Consider the following 17787-nt stretch of genomic DNA (forward strand, 5'->3'; position numbering starts at 1 on the left):
GGGGTTGTACTCATCCTTCTTCCTCCAAACACGGCGAGTGGAGTTTAGACCAAAAAGCTACATTTTTGTCTCATCAGACCACATGAACTTCTCCCATTCCTCCGCTGGATCATCCAGATGGTCATTGGCAAACTTCAGACAGGCCTGGACATGCGCTGGCTTGAGCAGGGGGACCTTGCCTGCGCTGCAGGATTTTAATCCATGACGGCGTAGTGTGTTACTAATCTTTGAAACTGTGGTCCCAGCTCTCTTCAGGTCATTGAGCAGGTTCTGCCGTGTAGTTCTGGGCTGATCCCTTACCTTCTTCATGATCATTGATGCCCCACGAGGTGAGATCTTGCATGGAGCCCCAGACCGAGGGAGATTGACCATCATTTTGAACCATTTTCTAATAATTGCGCCAACAGTTGTTGCCTTCTCACCAAGCTGCTTGTCTATTGTCCTGTTGCCCATCCCAGCCTTGTGCAGGTCTTCAATTTTATCCCTGAAGTCCTTACACAGCTCTCTGGTAGGTGATCAATTACTTATGTCATGCAATAAATTGAAATTAATTATTAAAAATCATACAATGTGATTTTCTGGATTTTTGACCTCTACATGCAAAACCTGCAAAATCGGCAGTGTATCAAATACTTTTTCTACCCACTGTATCTATATATTTAGATGCAGGAAGATGAGAAGACTACATCTACTTAAGGCTTACTAGCCTTGATGTAGTGTGAATAATCTTTTTAGTCTCAATGGGACAGATGGCTGGTTTCCGAAGGCCAGCTTTCAGATGGCAGGATTTTTTTGATCAAGATTAAGTGATTCAGATGGAGTTAGGATAGAAATTTGAGACAGAAATTACAAGAGTGTGGTTTCAATGAAAGTCCATTTTGGCCATTTCAGTGTGTATTAGGGAGTACCAATTAAAATGGCCACATTGCTCTGCAGGCCTTTGATGGCAAAGAGAACTAAGGAACAGGCTTATTTATGTGGACTTATGTTCCCCCTTGAGCCTGGCATGGCATGTAGAATAATATATTTGTCCTGGGTTTTGGGCCCCGGTGCCTACTCCAGATCCTGGTGCTATGGTCGGCGCTGCTCATGATATTTTTGTGTTTGATTGCATGTGTGTGTCTGTGTGAGGTTGGTGTGTATTTTTTTTGTTTTGTTGAAATAATGCTAATATAGATGTTTTACATAAAGATAATCCTCGCTCATGGTTGATCTACACAAAGAGAAAAAAGTGTCCACTATTACATTTCAAGTGGCATACCTTGGCTAGGAACAAAGCGTAAAACAATTGGTTTGAACAAGGGGAACATACCACTTGCCCAGGGATTTGTTTCCAGATCAATAAACCTGAGTATTGATTTAAAGCCTGGTTCTGAACCTAAAAACTGCTTTAACAGCTTTTGTTTTTGTTAGTCATCTTACCCAGAGCCAGTTAGTGGCCATAAACAGCCTTTTTTGACTTACTTGGGCTAATCACTTTAATGAAGTCAGGCAGGCTAAATAAGTTTAAGAATGACTAGATGGATAAATACAAAACTTTAGACTAGGTTTTGCTAATTGCTATGTAACAAACCCAATAATAGCAGTTACATAGGTATTACTGTGTAATATGTGGTAATAATATGGTTGTTACCGAATCAGTTATTACACAGTTGGAATAATTATTTATTAATTACACATTCACTTGCTGAGTGTTATTCCACATGTAAAAAAAAATGTGTTTACACCTTTTCGTGTCCCACTATGTAACTAATGTAATTAAGTATTTTAATATCCCCTTTTAATAACCATGTCAGTAACTCCTACCCAATATGTCACATTGTTACATGAAACTACAAGGTGCCTGTACTATCAAATCAACATGCAATACCAGGGTTGATAAATAACCTGTGTGTACAACACAACCTCTTTCACACATCTCTTTCTACCCACATTTTAAAAGAGTCTGTGTTGTTGTGTTTTCGCTGCCAGAAATGAATTTATTTAGAATACCAGTTAAATGTTTGGACACACAGTACTGATTGAAAGGTATTTCTTTAGTTTTACTATTTTCCACACTGTAGAATAATGGCATCACTAAATCATGAAGTTGGTTGAGAAAATGCCAAGTGTGTTCAAAGATGCCACCAAGGCTAAGGGTGGCTACTTGGAAGGATCTAAAATATCATTATAAACCACGGCTTATACACAGATTTTGTAGACATTTTCAACTACAGCGGTTAATACATGGGTGTGGCTAATACACAAGTTTACATTTTTACAACCATTTCCACCAGCAACATTTTTCACAAATGATTGCTTGATGATGTAAAGATCTCAGAAACTCATGTAGCAAATATAATACAATTGATGTTAAAGGGGTTTTCAAAACATATTTTATTCCTCAGGAAAATGTATTTTGGTAGCGCCATATAACAGAGGTTCAACATTAATAATTTACAATGTATGTACGAGTCATAATTCTCCAGGCAAATGCGTTTTATGGTTAATATTCGGGTTTGTATACACACAAATGCAATACAATTTATAGTGCGGTTTATAAATGGTGTGGGTTATTAACGGGGAATTACGGTATACTACATGATTCCTTATGTGTTTTTCATAGTTTTGATGTCTTTATTATTAAACTACAATGTGGAAAGTATTATAACTCAAAAAATACCCTTGAATGAGTGGGTGTGTCCCAACTTTTGACTGGTACTATATGTTCACAATGTGTCGGAGGGAATTGACAAGATGTGTCAGGTCTGGAATTTTGCATCTAGTGGTCGGATGTCTTGACACTGGGGTGGTAGCTGCGGAATGTTTACTAAATTGAAGACCTACTGTACTTGTAAATATCTACTGAACATGTTGGAAATATCAGTGCGCCGGACCTTTTTACAAAACTTTGCATCTTGGTTAATGGGATAGGTGTGGGTATATTGTAGTATTTAGGCAGATTTTTGCCTTATGGCTGTTCCTATCTGTAAATCTCTTGTGTCTCATACTCCAAGTGCAAGGAGGTCCAGGTGGGGTAAGTCATGTCAATCTGACGTCCAGGTGAGCAAAGGCATGTCAATATGACGTCCAGGTGAGCTAAGGCATGTCAATATGACGTCCAGGTGGGGTAAGGCATGTCAATCTGACGTCCAGGTGAGCTAAGGCATGTCAATATGACGTCCAGGTGGGGTAAGGCATGTCAATCTGACGTCCAGGTGAGCTAAGGCATGTCAATATGACGTCCAGGTGGGGTAAGGCATGTCAATCTGACGTCCAGGTGGGGTAAGGCATGTCAATCTGACGTCCAGGTGGGGTAAGGCTTGTCAATCTGACGTCCAGGAGGGGTAAGGCATGTCAATTTGACGTCCAGATGGGGTAAGGCATGTCAATCTGACGTCCAGGTGGGGTAAATCATGTCAATCTGACGTCCAGGTGGGATAAATCATGTCAATCTGACGTCCAGATGGGGTAAGGCTTGTCAATCTGACGTCCAGGTGGGGTAAATCATGTCAATCTGACGTCCAGGTGGGGTAAATCATGTCAATCTGACGTCCAGATGGGGTAAGGCTTGTCAATCTGACGTCCAGGTGGGGTAAGGCTTGTCAATCTGACGTCCAGGTGGGGTAAGGCTTGTCAATCTGACGTCCAGGTGGGGTAAGGCTTGTCAATCTGACATTCAGGTGGGGTAAGGCATGTCAATCTGACGTCCAGGTGGGGTAAATCATGTCAATCTGACGTCCAGGTGGGGTAAATCATGTCAATCTGACTTCCAGGTGGGGTAAGGCATGTCAATCTGACGTCCAGGTGGGGTAAATCATGTCAATCTGACTTCCAGGTGGGGTAAGGCTTGTCAATCTGATGTCCATGTGGGGTAAGGCATGTCAGTCCAAGGTGTCCTTGAGCCTCCAGACATAAAGAAATAGAAAACAGGTGGCTAACAGAGGTGGCTGGCATCCAAAAGCAGATGAACAGTAAAAAAAAAAAAAATTACGTAGAAGTTGAAGTTGTCACCCAGGTTATTTCTTTGTGAAGGGGCTTTAATTAATGTCACACAGAAGACGCATAAGTGACGCACAGAAAATTCCCAGAAAAAAGTTGGATAGCTTTTGTGCTGGTAAGATGTGTTGTGATGTTCTCTCTCCTTTCAAAGGGGTAAGTTGGCACGTCTAAAAGTAATTTATTCTGGCTTGAACTGCATGGAAATTGAACGATAGAAAATTGTCAACGTGTTCCTGAGTTTTGCCATTGGTTACAGTCGGCAAAAATGGCTCTTCTGTTAAATCTGTCTGAGATTTCCCCTTATTTTCTGACTCACTGTGGCTTGGCATTTCATTACCAATATAAAATGTCACAATATATTATCTAATATTAGTTAACACTGGTGCTCAGTCATGAGCAGTGAGACAATGGAGGATTAGTTGTTGTAGATATACATTTTTACATCAATACCAGTGGGAGGAAATCCCAGGACAAAACCTAAACCATTGTGGTCCGTTTTTAAGTTAAGATTAGTTTGATAGAATATTTTGCATTTGGCTACTTTGAAGACTGAAACATTAGCCTAGCTTTTACTTAAAGGCATAGACCACCCAAAAATCTACCAAATTTGTCAGCTGTTTTCTTGAGAGTAGTCTAACAAATCTGCTATCTTCCAACTATTTGGCATGTTCATAGTGTCTTTGGTTGTCGTACAGCATTTTGTGGGTCTGTGTTTGAGCGTAAATGATGGTCTGATGTTGACCACTGGTTGACTATATGAGAGTCATGGGTGAATGTATCATGGGATTATGTCTGAAACGGGTTTGCATGGAGGATTGTGAGATGTGGGAGGTTGGTGAGGTTTGTTAATTTGGCTGATTTGTGGCCACTGATGGCTCTTTTGTGTTTTCGTTTATGTTACAGAAGCTATCAAACATTTTGACATTCACTTTGTGTTCTGTCTTTGGTGAAGCTTTTTATTGCTGTCTAATTAAAGTTACTGTTACATTATCTACCAAGCTAGCTAACAGGTAATCATGAGAACTCATGTTGGCTGTGAGAGACTATTTTACATTTAGACCTTGCTAGTTAATGATAAAGCACTTAAAAAATATTCATTCAAAACATTAATGTAACTACAGTAAGATTAACATTACATTTACCTCATCTATCTAAATACATAGTTTAAGGTTTATTATTTGTCAATTATGTTTGTGTTTCACATTATATCACCACCCAAAAGCCACTCATCAGTGTTCACAGTTAAGCAATTAATTTCCCCTGGCAATACTGTCACAGGATCTATTGAAGAAGAAACCACTGCCTATTTAAGGAGTAACCACTGTATCATGACCTATTCAAGGAGTAAGCACTGCCTCATGACCTATTTAAGGAGTAACCACTGCCTCATGACCTATTTAAGGAGTAACCACTGCCTCATGACCTATTTAAGGAGTAACCACTGCCTCATGATCTATTTAAGGAGTAACCGCTGCCTCATGACCTATTTAAGGAGTAACCACTGCCTCATGATCTATTTAAGGAGTAACCGCTGCCTCATGACCTATTTAAGGAGTAACAACTACCACATAACCTATTTAATTAGTAACCATTGCCAAAGGACCTATTTAAGGAGTGATTTTACCAAACACCTTCCACAATGTGATTCAGTAACAATTTTCCATACAATCCTAAGACCAATGTTAGTCAGTAACCACTGCAAGAGCCCTGTATTCACTGCTTTTCAGAATATTTAAAATAACTTCACTTTATCCATAACTGACTTCTAATGACTTCTAATGTAATGGTTTTCTCTTTCAAATGCGACAACATGTCCTTAAGGTCCACTCATTCAAGGTGATCCTGGCAAAGGGAGATGCAGCCTGTATCCCTTGGGATTTGACCTGCTGGCGATTCAATGACATTGTCAGTGACTCTTGGAGGAACTGGATTTAGACCTGTTGCATAAGCTATTAAAGGAGTCAATAAATTATTGTAAAAGATTAATTTAGTAACTAAAGAGACAATATAATTGCATTACAAGTGTTCACAGTTAAGCCCAGAATAGTCAAATTCTTAATCAAAAAGGAATGATCCACTCTCCTGAAAGCCTTAAAAAAAGGTCAATAAATTGAGCCATAGAATTACATTTTTATCCAGTTATGCAACCAGTGTAACAGCAGTTATATTACTGTTCACAGATTAAAATAGACTGGAACTGTGCGTTTTCCAATTCCTCTTTCAAACAGAATTTTTGCCAGACGAGACCAGTTAGAGATAGGACAATAGTTATCAAGGTCACTATTATCAGTTCCATATAGTGGCAGTCCATGGGTGGTTTCTCATACATAATTCCAGAAATTAATTTGAGTAAAAAAACATGCTTTATAGTTCCAGAAATGTGTGGTGTATAACTAACCAGCAGAATGGGGCAGGGCAACAAGGACACATTTTATAGTGAATAGATCAGTGAAATGCTTTGGTTGTTAAGATCTGCCTAAATATTTGATTATCATTTATTCCTTTTTCATCTTCCTTTTGGGTAGCAATGGAAGTTCTATCAAATAAACAACCAGCAGTAATAAAGTGGTGATTCAAGGCATCAACAACTGCATTTTCATCAGTAGTGATCCAGGAGTCCAAAATTATCTGTTTTGGCATGAAGTTCGAGGGAACTGTTTCCCAGAATTGAAATCAGATAGCGTGTCTACATAGTATTCACTATGTTTGCCAATCACAATGTAACTCAACATAATTGTAATACCATTTCATCAGGTGTAAAGATTCATGTATGCCAAGATTAGTAGTCTATGAATAAGAATATATAGAATATATATATGAGAATATATATATAGTCCTATTCATAGCCTAATTATCTTATTCATAGCCTATTAATTTTGGCATAAATTAATCTTTACACCTGATAAAATGGTATTACAATAACATATATAAATCACTCAAAAATCATATTAAAATGATATATATAGTGGGGAGAACAAGTATTTGATACACTGCCAATTTTGCAGGTTTTCCTACTTACATACAGCATGTAGAGGTCTGTATTTGTTATCATAGGTACACTTCAACTGTGAGAGACGGAATCTATTATTTTTAAATAATTAATTTGCATTTTATTGCATGACATATGTATTTGATCACCTACCAACCAGTAAGAATTCCGTCTCTCACAGACCTGTTAGTTTTTCTTTAAGAAGCCCTCCTGTTCTCCACTCATTACCTGCATTAACTGTACCTGTTTGAACTCATTACCTGTATAAAACACACCTGTCCACACACTCAATCAAACAGACTACAACCTCTCCACAATGGCCAAGACCAGAGAGCTGTGTAAGGACATCAGGGATAAAATTTAAGACCTGTACAAGGCTGGGATGGGCTACAGGACAATAGGCAAGCAGCTTGGTGAGAAGGCAACAACTGTTGGCGCAATTATTAGAAAATGGAAGAAGTTCAAGATGACAGTCAATCTCCCTCGGTCTGGGGCTCCATGCAAGATCTCACCTCGTGGGGCATCAATGATCATGAGGAAGGTGAGGGATCAGCCCAGAACTACATGCCAGGACGTGGTCAATGACCTGAAGAGAGCTGGGACCACAGTCTGAAAGAAAACCATTAGTAAAACACTACGCCGTCATGGATTAAAATCCTGCAGCGCACCATCTGGATGATTCAGAGGAGGAATGGGAGAAGGGCATGTGGTCTGATGAGACAAAAATAGAGCTTTTTGGTCTAAACTCCACTCGCCATGTTTGGAGGAAGAAGAGGGATGAGTACAACCCCAAGAACACCATCCCAACCGTGAAGCATGGAGGTGGAAACATCATTCTTTGGGAATGCTTTTCTGCAAAGGGGACAGGACGACTGCACCGTATTGAGGAGAGGATGGATGGGGCCATGTATCACGAGATCTTGGCCAACAACCTCCTTCCCTCAGTAAGAGCATTGAAGATGGGTCGTTGCTGGGTCTTCCAGCATGACAACGACCCAAAACACACAGCCAGGGCAACTAAGGAGTGGCTCCGTAAGAAGCATCTCAAGGTCCTGGAGTGGCCTAGCCAGTCTCCAGACCTGAACCCAATAGAAAATCTTTGGAGGGAGCTGAAAGTCTGTATTGCCCAGCGACAGACCCGAAACCTGAAGGATCTGGAGAAGGTCTGTATGGAGGAGTGGGCCAAAATCCCTGCTGCAGTGTGTGCAAACCTGGTCAAGAACTACAGGAAACATATGATCTCTGTAATTGCAAACAGGTTTCTGTACCAAATATTAAGTTCTACTTTTCTGATGTATCAAATACTTATGTCATGCAATAAAATGCAAATTAATTACTTAAAAATCATACATTGTGATTTTCTGGATGTTTGTTTTAGATTCCGTCACTAACAGTTGAAGAGTACCTATGATAAAAATGACAGACCTCAACATGCTTTGTAAGTGGGAAAACCTGCAAAATCGGCAGTGTATCAAACACTTGTTCTCACCACCATTCAAAACTGATTTTCAAGACAAAATAATAGCTTCTGCACACAGAAACAATACAAACAAAAGTACATTTAAGTTCAAATATTGCATTGCACATGTCTTTATATAGAATGATCAAATGATTTAATGAAATCTACATACAGCTTAATGAGTGAATTTTACATGGTCTCCCCCACAGTTCTTCAGTTTGGAACATGACTCATAGTGGTATGGAGTGTTTACATCTGTTCAACTGACACTGAGGGATCCAGCCTGAGGCGTAAAGCTCAAACTTGTGGACTACATGGTAAGGGTGCTTTTATTTTGTTGTTGCATGTTCACACATCACATTCATTGATGTCTGGACCAGGCAATTTATATGTGGCGGTATGCAATTTCCCAAAACCAGGCTGAACTACCATAGAATACAGTGGAATAAAAGCATTACCTGTTCTTGACCCTATGTTGGACTCTAGAGCATTTGTTATTGGATCTGAGTAAAGTCCAGATTATGGAACAACACACCATGGTTGCTCACCTCAGATGGTTGGTAAAATAACATGTATTCTACTTTCTTGATAGTGTGATTTGGTCATCCTATGACAGCACAAAACTCTGTGTCTGTATTTGACTGACATCTGATACCGTTAATGTTTTTTGCCTAACAGAAGCTTACAGACCATAATATTTTAGAGACACTTGAATTAAAAGGATTATGATTCTACAGACCTCTGACAGACAGGAAGCCATGGTGGTTTATGTTCCTCTGAACATGTTGTGGGGACAAAAGCAGAAACATCAGTGACTATTGCCTAATAAAGACATATGGCTTCTATGGGGTTTCACTATGACTTGGGCTGAAACCCATCGATAACAATAGTGTTGTGTATGTGACTTGCACACCTCATTTATTATTTTATGTGCAATGCATTTTCAGTAAGAGTCAAAATTCTGTATTTTATTATTAAGCCTTTTACGTTATTGTAGCCTATTGGTAAAAAAAAGAACTACTGCTAGACTTATAACTGGTGGAAATTCTTTTTAAATATATAATTGAAAAGAACTACTTAAATGTTTACAATTTAGCCTAATAACTGACATCAAGAACACATTGTTATAGTAAGGTAGTATTCAAATGGCACATTATGATTCTATACTAATAGTGTGCAAACATATATGTATATTTATTTACACAAAGTAGAAGCAACGTAACCACATCCGTCAGGGTACACTCTTATTTCTCTTCATCCACTACCCCAAGCCGTTCTTCGGGGCCTTTTTATCTTCCATCTGACAAGGCTTGATTGAGGAAGGTATGCTGCGTCAAAGGGTGGCAGCCAAGCTGCATTCAAGGGCTCCATTTTACAGCCCTGGTCCTTTGGCATCAGTCTAGACACAGGACCCCCTTCTGACAGTGAAAACAAGTTTTTAGAAATGTTTGACAATTTATTGAACATTTTAAACTGAAATATCATATGTATCTTATCTTATGTACCTTATCTTTACCACAACACTCCAAATTGTCCTTTGGTCATACTTCAGATGTTTCTAGAACTTTGAAGTTTGAGTCCACACGTGTTAAGTTCAGTTTATTGGACACTCTCCATAGACTTCCAAGGTATTAATCAATCAATCAAATGTATTTTATAAATCCCTTTTTTACATCGGCAGTTTTCACAAAGTGTTTTTACAGATACCCAGCCTGAAACCCCAAAGAGCAAGCAACAATAGTTAATGCACAGTGGCTAGAAGAAAAAAAAAAGAACTATGAAAAGGACAATTAGGAACAATCAGGTGGGCGGAGGTTGAATTCTGTTGAGGCATAGATCTGGGGAATGTTAAAATTAAATGACTAACCCCCGCAAACAATATTCTGTTTCCAGAAAGTTCTGGGAATGTTTGTTTTTCATTCCATGTATGTAAGTTAAGTAAACAGAACATTTAGGTTCTCAGGTTAAAATGGAAAGTTTTCTTGACATCCCATGAAATTTGAACCTAGAAATGTTTTTCTAAAGGTTACAACTACTGCAATGTTCATTAAATATTCCCAGAACATTACATGGTGCTCCTCAAGGTAAAATGGAATGTGTTTCTGATGTTCCATGAACTTTAGCAGGAGGTTGTGTGAATGTTCAACGTGTAACATACTGGGAATGTTTTCAGAAGGTTACAATTGCAACATTCGTTTAATGCTCCCTAATCGTTACATGGTTCTCCTCAGGTAAACATTGAACGTTTTCCAGACATTCCATGAATGTTAGCTGGAGGTTGTATGAATGTTCAACAAGTAACGTTCAACAATGTTCTTTGATCAGTCATGCCAAAATTTTAAAAATGCCTTATAGGATACAATTATAAACAGATAAAAAATAATTCTAATACTTTATTAACAAAGGATTTTCAATGATAACGTCACCCTGAAACGTTTAGTGAAAAAAACTGAAATGAAATTAAAATTGCCTCTTATTTTTTTATTGTCTGACGTCTCACGACAGTCTTCAGTTTTCCTTATCTGTAACACATACATTATAATTGCATTAGTGTACAGTATTACTTAAAGGTTCACCACCAATTTTTTTTTATTCTTGGAGCACTTTGCCTTCAGTGGAATGATTTTATATCTACCACAGACAAGGCCTACATGTTTGTAGGTCTATTTTATCTTCTCAACAAATTAAACACATTTTATCTTTTTCCTGTTCGATATTATTTACCATGAAATGTATAATTGTAGTTGACTCTTTGAAATCATCCTCACGATTTCACATGAGTTTTCTCAGCATTGCTTTTCTGATATTAAAATGCATGTCTTCCTTCATTTCAACTGTCACTGATCTTGGTGTGTGCAGAAGAGTGCAACCTGTTTTTGGTAGCTCTGGATGGCCATGGCACCTCACACACCTGTACTACTCTGCAGCACTAGCCGTGGAATCAACATCTTCAGATGGATTTGGCTGTGTTAATAGAGCTAGTTTAAATTAAACACACTGACTTTTAGATTTTTTCCACGGTCTTGTGTACATACTTCTTTTCTTTCTTGAATCCATACTGAAGTGTATAACACTAACAACATTCTATTCTGTGGCTTAACAAAAAAAAATAATATTGGAATGTCTGAACGGAGAGTGTCATAATAATGGTTTAGCTTAAAAGCTGGTTTAGCCTAATAGTCATTTAGCTTAATTTTGAATATGCATTGTGGCAAGCCCGGGGGCAACAGTTTCCGGCTGATGTACAAGATTGGGTGTTCCTCACCTTCTTGCTGCTGTGATAGGACAGCACCGACCCCGGTTTCAGACGCATCGGTCTGTACCACCAGTGGTTTGGAGAAGTCTGGAGTCGCCAGTACGGGTCCAGAACACAGCGCTGCCTTTAGGTCCTGAAATGCTTTCTCCGTCCCCTCTGTCCACACCACCGGGTTGGGCCGGCAGCTCCTGGTCAGATCTGTTAGGGGGCCGGCTAGAGAAGCAAAGTGGGGAATGAATCTGCGATAGTAGCTGGTCAAACCCACAAACGTGCGTACCTGCTTCTTCGTAAGGGGGCGGGGCCAGTTCCGAATCGCCTCCACTTTCTTCACCTGGGGTTTGACACATCCCCTCCCAATCGTGTAACCGAGGTACTCAGCCTCTTGCAGACCGAGTCGACATTTTCTGGGAGCTGGCTGTGGGTGTTCCCCTCTCGTTAGCAGGACTACCAGCACGATCCTCTGTCTTTTTCCTCTCCTTCTGACAAGGGGAGGGTTCGGTTTTCCGTGTTTGTCCACTGCGCAGAACCTCCAAAACTACCTGCTGTCCTTCCACTAGCTCCACTAACTGATCTGCGCTCTGCGGGTTAGCTTGGCTTGCTAACTTTTTAGCCTCGTACGGCAGAGCACGTAAGAATTTATCTATGACCACTTTCTCAATGGGGTTGAGGGTCAGTGGTTCGGCCGTCAGCCAGCTCTTGGCCAGTCTGATCAGATCATGCATTTGCGTCCGGGGGGGTGCTGTCATATGTCCAATCGTGGAATCTTTGTGCCCTGCTAATCAGATTAAATCCGTAACGTCGCAGGATTTCTTTCTTCAGCACCTCGTAATTTGTCGCCTGGTCAACAGTCAGGTCCGGATATTATGCTGACAGCACTAACTTAGAATTTGTAATGTGCTTAATTCTGTCCAAAAAAATATTCAAATGGAAGTTTTATATTTTTCTTAAAGCAAAAGCATAATGATTCAAAACAAATATATGTACAGTTGTGCTCAAAAGTATGCATAGTTTGGAGAATTGGTAAAATATGTACCATTTGTAAAGAAAACATGAGTGAGCAGGCAAAACACATCTTTTATTTATTATAGGATTCACATTCAACTGTAGGTAATAACAGAATGGCACAATCATGAAACAAAACATGGCAACAAAGAAGGTCAACATGGCCTTGTGCTTATGGTCATTGTTGTGCTGGAAAGTCCAAGAGCGTTCCACGCGCAGCTTTCTTGCAAAACATTTTCAGTATTGCAGCAATGCAGTATTTTCTGATAACATGCTGCATTCATCTTGCCATAAATGTTCACATCAATTTCCCGTGCCTTTAGAGCTCACACACCCCCAAAATATCAGTGAGCCACCACCATGCTTCACAGTAAGGATAGTATTCTGTTCACTATAGGCCTTGTTGACTCCTCTCCAAACAATGCTTATGGTTGTGACCATAAAGCTCTATTTTGATGTCGTCACCAAATTACCAGAGGCTGTGAGGCTTGTCAAGGTGTTGTCGGGCATATTGTAACCAGGCTTTTTTGTGGCATTGGCGCAGTAAAGACTTCTTTCCAGCAACTCGACCATGCAGCTCATTTTTGTATCGTCATATTGTACTCCTTGAAACAACCACAGCGTCTTTTTCCAGAGCAGCCTGTATTTCTCCTGAGGTTACCTCTGGGTTTTCTTTGTATCCCGTATAATAACGTTGGCAAAACGTTATTTGTGAACCTTATTACAACCTCCTTCTCCTTCGTTCCTGGAACGTAAGGAAAACGTTCTACTTTAATTTGAGGAGAACCAAAATGCTACATTTTCCTAAAGTGCATAGAGGCCAAAAAAATAAATAAACTTCCCCGAAAGTTCTCAAAGAGTTTACATGTTTTCTGAGTAGGTGTCATTATCCAGAAAATTAGGGGAAGGTTATTCAATATAGCTGAGGGAACCTTTAGAGAAGGATTTATGAAATATAACTTACAGGGAACATCACAGGAAGGTTCTGTTTTAGTTCCCAAAAATCACTAAATGTCACGTTATTTTCAGTGGTTATAAGAAAGTTCGATTTTCTTTCGGTTTACAAAATAAATATCATGTTCCCAAAATGTTCTGAGAAGTTTCCCGAAAAAGTTACCAAAACAGAACCTTGAGTGAATGTTTGGAAAATGTTCTGTGTTTTTTGGATGTGTTCCCAAGAAACCAGTTGCCACTTAAGAGATTGTCTAGAAAGGTTATCTCTGCAGCACTCCATCAATCTGGCATTCATGGTAGAGTGGCTACTTCTGAGTAAAAGGCATCCTTCATGCTGCCCGAAGGACTCGGCGAGCATAGGAAAAAGATTCTCTGAAAGACCTAAATCAAACTATTCGGCCTCTGAATGCAATGTGCTACTTCTGGCAAAATCAAGGTACTCCTCATCACATAGCTAAATCACTACTGTTGAGCATGGTGGTCGGATCATGATGCTATGGGGATAATTTTTAGGGACTGGGAGACTGGTCAGGATTGAGGAAAGAATGATTGGTGCAAAGTACAAAGAGGTGACTACCTCATGAAGCTGGTTAAGAGAATGCCAAGAGTGTGCTACATGATTCCATATGTGTTATTTCAGAGTATTAATGGATTCACTACTATTTAATAATGTGGAAAATAGCGCAACTAAAGAAATACTCTATAATTGGAAGGTGTGTCTAAACTTGGACTGGGCTGTATGTATGTTGGTATGTAGTGTATATACGTGAAAACATTGCCCTCCCCACTCACCTTGAAGAAAGGTTCAAAGCAGGCAATCCGGCTGATGATGCAATGAGCCTTTGACTTTGGGCTGCAAGAAACAACAGACAGCAGTATCATATCATGACAAAATAACACCAGGGAGTATTCTCATGTCCTATAACAGACTGACACAGTAGATTATTTATCCCCCTCCTCCAGCCTCAGTCAACACAAGCAGGCCTCCCTGTGAAGAAAGACTTAACGATAGAAAAGATAGAGAGTCAGGGGAAATCAGGTTAACATAGAAAACCTGTGTGTAATGTATTCTATTCATTTTCAACCAAATAACAATTCCAAAATAAAGAAAAGGCTAGGATAAATAAAACAAAACCACATAAGAACATACGTAGCAGGTGTCTCCTCTTTTCTTTTTCTTAGTGCTCTTTTGTTGTTTCCTATTATACAACATGTTTTCGCAGGGGAGCCTAGAAAATAACAAAGAATGGAAAAAAAGTAACAGAAAATAAGAAGCAGTAACCACAAGTAACAGCATAACCTGGAGACTTTCCATGTTCCACTAATGTCATTCTTCTGTCAGTCAGACCAACCTTATTAAAGATATTCACTATATCAAGCTCTATTCAATTCAAATAAATAGTGTTATTTGTTCACAAGAAAATGTATATACATCAGGTTAACAGTCCCACAGCCAGCCAGAGCAAGGTTTTCAAAGAAACGCAAGTTCTATCAACAACTGTCTGAGATACTGTTTCCCTATTTACTACTCCAATATTTTTCTTATTTAGTCATTGACCAAATTGAATACATTAGGCTGTGCTTTGCGAACATTTGTTGATTGAACCTCTGGATGAAAAGGAGCCTCAGCTCAAACAAGTAGGCTACAATTTATTTCAAGACCTCAGTGCTGGTCACCAGTTAATCCAAAGTGAATTCAGATAAACAACACACTCCTCAGGCTACATATTTTATTGAGAGGTTTCTGGGAATCTTTGTTTCCCTGTTGGCTGCTTTTATCTTTTATTTATCAGAGGTCAAACTGACATCATCACTGCTTTTGTACATTGTCATCACTGCTGTTTTCACAGTGTATACAACACTAAAGAACTGGCTGGTAAAAAGAATAAGCACATTGCATGGAAGGGGACCAAACTCACAGTGTGTTGTCATAGAGCCATTTTTACTACTACTTTTTTAAATACAGCTCAGATATAGGAAAGGCACTTCAACACTTTGATAATGTATTATTAAAAAGTGTATATCTATTTTGCCATATTAAAATGCTTAATAAAACCAGTTTGTATAGGTTAACAAATAAAAAAAACATTGATAAGATGTATAGACAACTTTAAGTGGCTCTGGATAATCTGCTATATAACTGAAAATGCAATTGAGGTGCAGTGGGAGGAGGGTTGTGCATGTATAAATAGTGTGCAGATGAGAACCAGTCTTACTGTGAATCTCACGCTATTCTCAGGTATTGCGGACGAAACTCAGGGGGTTACTTCCCGAGAGAGATAAGGAGATCAATAAACCCATAATCTTTTGCACACACTTGTGACTTGAAAGAAGTCACCCTCAGAGTTTTACCAGCAACATTGACAGACTGATTTAGGATTGACAGAAAATGGGATTGACTGATTTATTATGGTGAATGCCGGTGAATAAAACCACAAATCACAACTCTGTGGTACTATTATATGTTGAAACACCATAATTCCACTATTGCTGCTGACCAACAGTAAAAAAATCAGAGTAATCACTTGTGAAGAACCTTTAGTATCCATCCCTTAGCACACTTCTCCCTTCCATCAGCAAGAAAAAGCAAGACCTAGCAAGAATAAGGCTGAGATCGCTACAATTTCCCTTCATAATAAAGGTCCTTCAATTAAGACATGAAAACAATATTACAAATGGTCTGGATCATTTATATTTTATGTGGAAATTTAAGCATACATAGAATTTTTATTAACAATCTAAAACAGCTAAGGTCTAAAGGATTATAGCGCAAATAAACATAATATTAGCATTATTAATGTTACAGCAAGAAAAAGTATTACAAAATACTTAACATCAATGAAAGTAACATCACAATAGCAAGCAAGTTTATTTATATAACACAATTCATACATCGAAGCCATACAAAGTATATGCTATTTATTAATAATTATAATTAGCAGTCTGATCTGTGTGACCAATACGGAAAACAGAGTGCACAGAGTGAGCAGTAACATAAGTGTGTCCTTAATGGAGTCCTTGGGTCCCCTTTTACTGACAAAATATGCAATTCTTGAAAAATAAAGTCTTGAAAAATTCATCTTTTTTTTACAAATATGATTAGTGTTATAAGACATATCAGTAGTTATCTATAATGTTGACTAATTAAGTAAACATGAGGAGAATATTTTGAAGGTTTCCAAAAATCTGTGACCTGGAAGTACTCTTGCCCATTCACAGCACTTTCTCAAAACACTTCAACATCTGTCTTTATGCAGTCATCCCTCAAACGATAAAAAATAAAAGAATACTGTGTCCGAGAATCAGTTAACAGCTGGTAAGTATTTCAGTTAGTTGGTTAGCTAGTTAGTTCGTTCAACGGCTCTGGCTGCAATGAGTTAGCTAGCTGTTAACTAGCTGGCTAAGTAGGATGAAGTTGAAAATACCTAACTTTGAATTGAGCCTGACCATAAAAAAATAAAAAAATATTTGCAATACAGATACCATTTCTTCATAGAGAGTAGTGACACAGGTCCTGATAAGGTATTGAGATAAACAGAGAAAGGAAGCAAGCAGAGAGAGAGGTTAACAGTTTGAGATCCCCTGAAATTGATAGGCTAAAATACCTTTTTGGGTTTTTTGGTATATGGGCAGTATACCATGGCTAAGGGCTTCTCACTTAAAAATTTAACAAATTTCAATAGAAACGTGCATATCCTGTTTCTATTGACTTTTCTATTGTCCAGTTAAATTCCCTACAGGTGTATCTACAAAAATTTGAATATTGTGGAAAAGTACATTGTTTTCCGTAATTCAAATCACAAAGTGACACCTTATATTCTAGATTCACTTTAGATGCATAAAGTGAAACATTTCAAGCCAGGAGAAGTGATACTTTTGGACATTGTATCAATTGTTATTTTGGTTCGACTGATATTTAAGAAAAATTTATTGTAACGTTGTGTCATGTTGCCAATAATAGTTCACAGTCTGCCTTGTTTTACATTTTACTCACACCAAATAAGTCACATTTATTTTATAATTAGTGCACATTTTACATTCAAGTAATTCAAAAGTTACTTATCCCGAGTAACTTAGAGTTATCACATCCTGAAGAAAACCACACAAATAGTAGGTACCTTTCACTCAATTAGCTATCTGCAGAGC

This window comes from Esox lucius, chromosome 6, assembly GCF_011004845.1.
Source record: "Esox lucius isolate fEsoLuc1 chromosome 6, fEsoLuc1.pri, whole genome shotgun sequence".
Classification (NCBI taxonomy): Eukaryota; Metazoa; Chordata; class Actinopteri; order Esociformes; family Esocidae; genus Esox; species Esox lucius.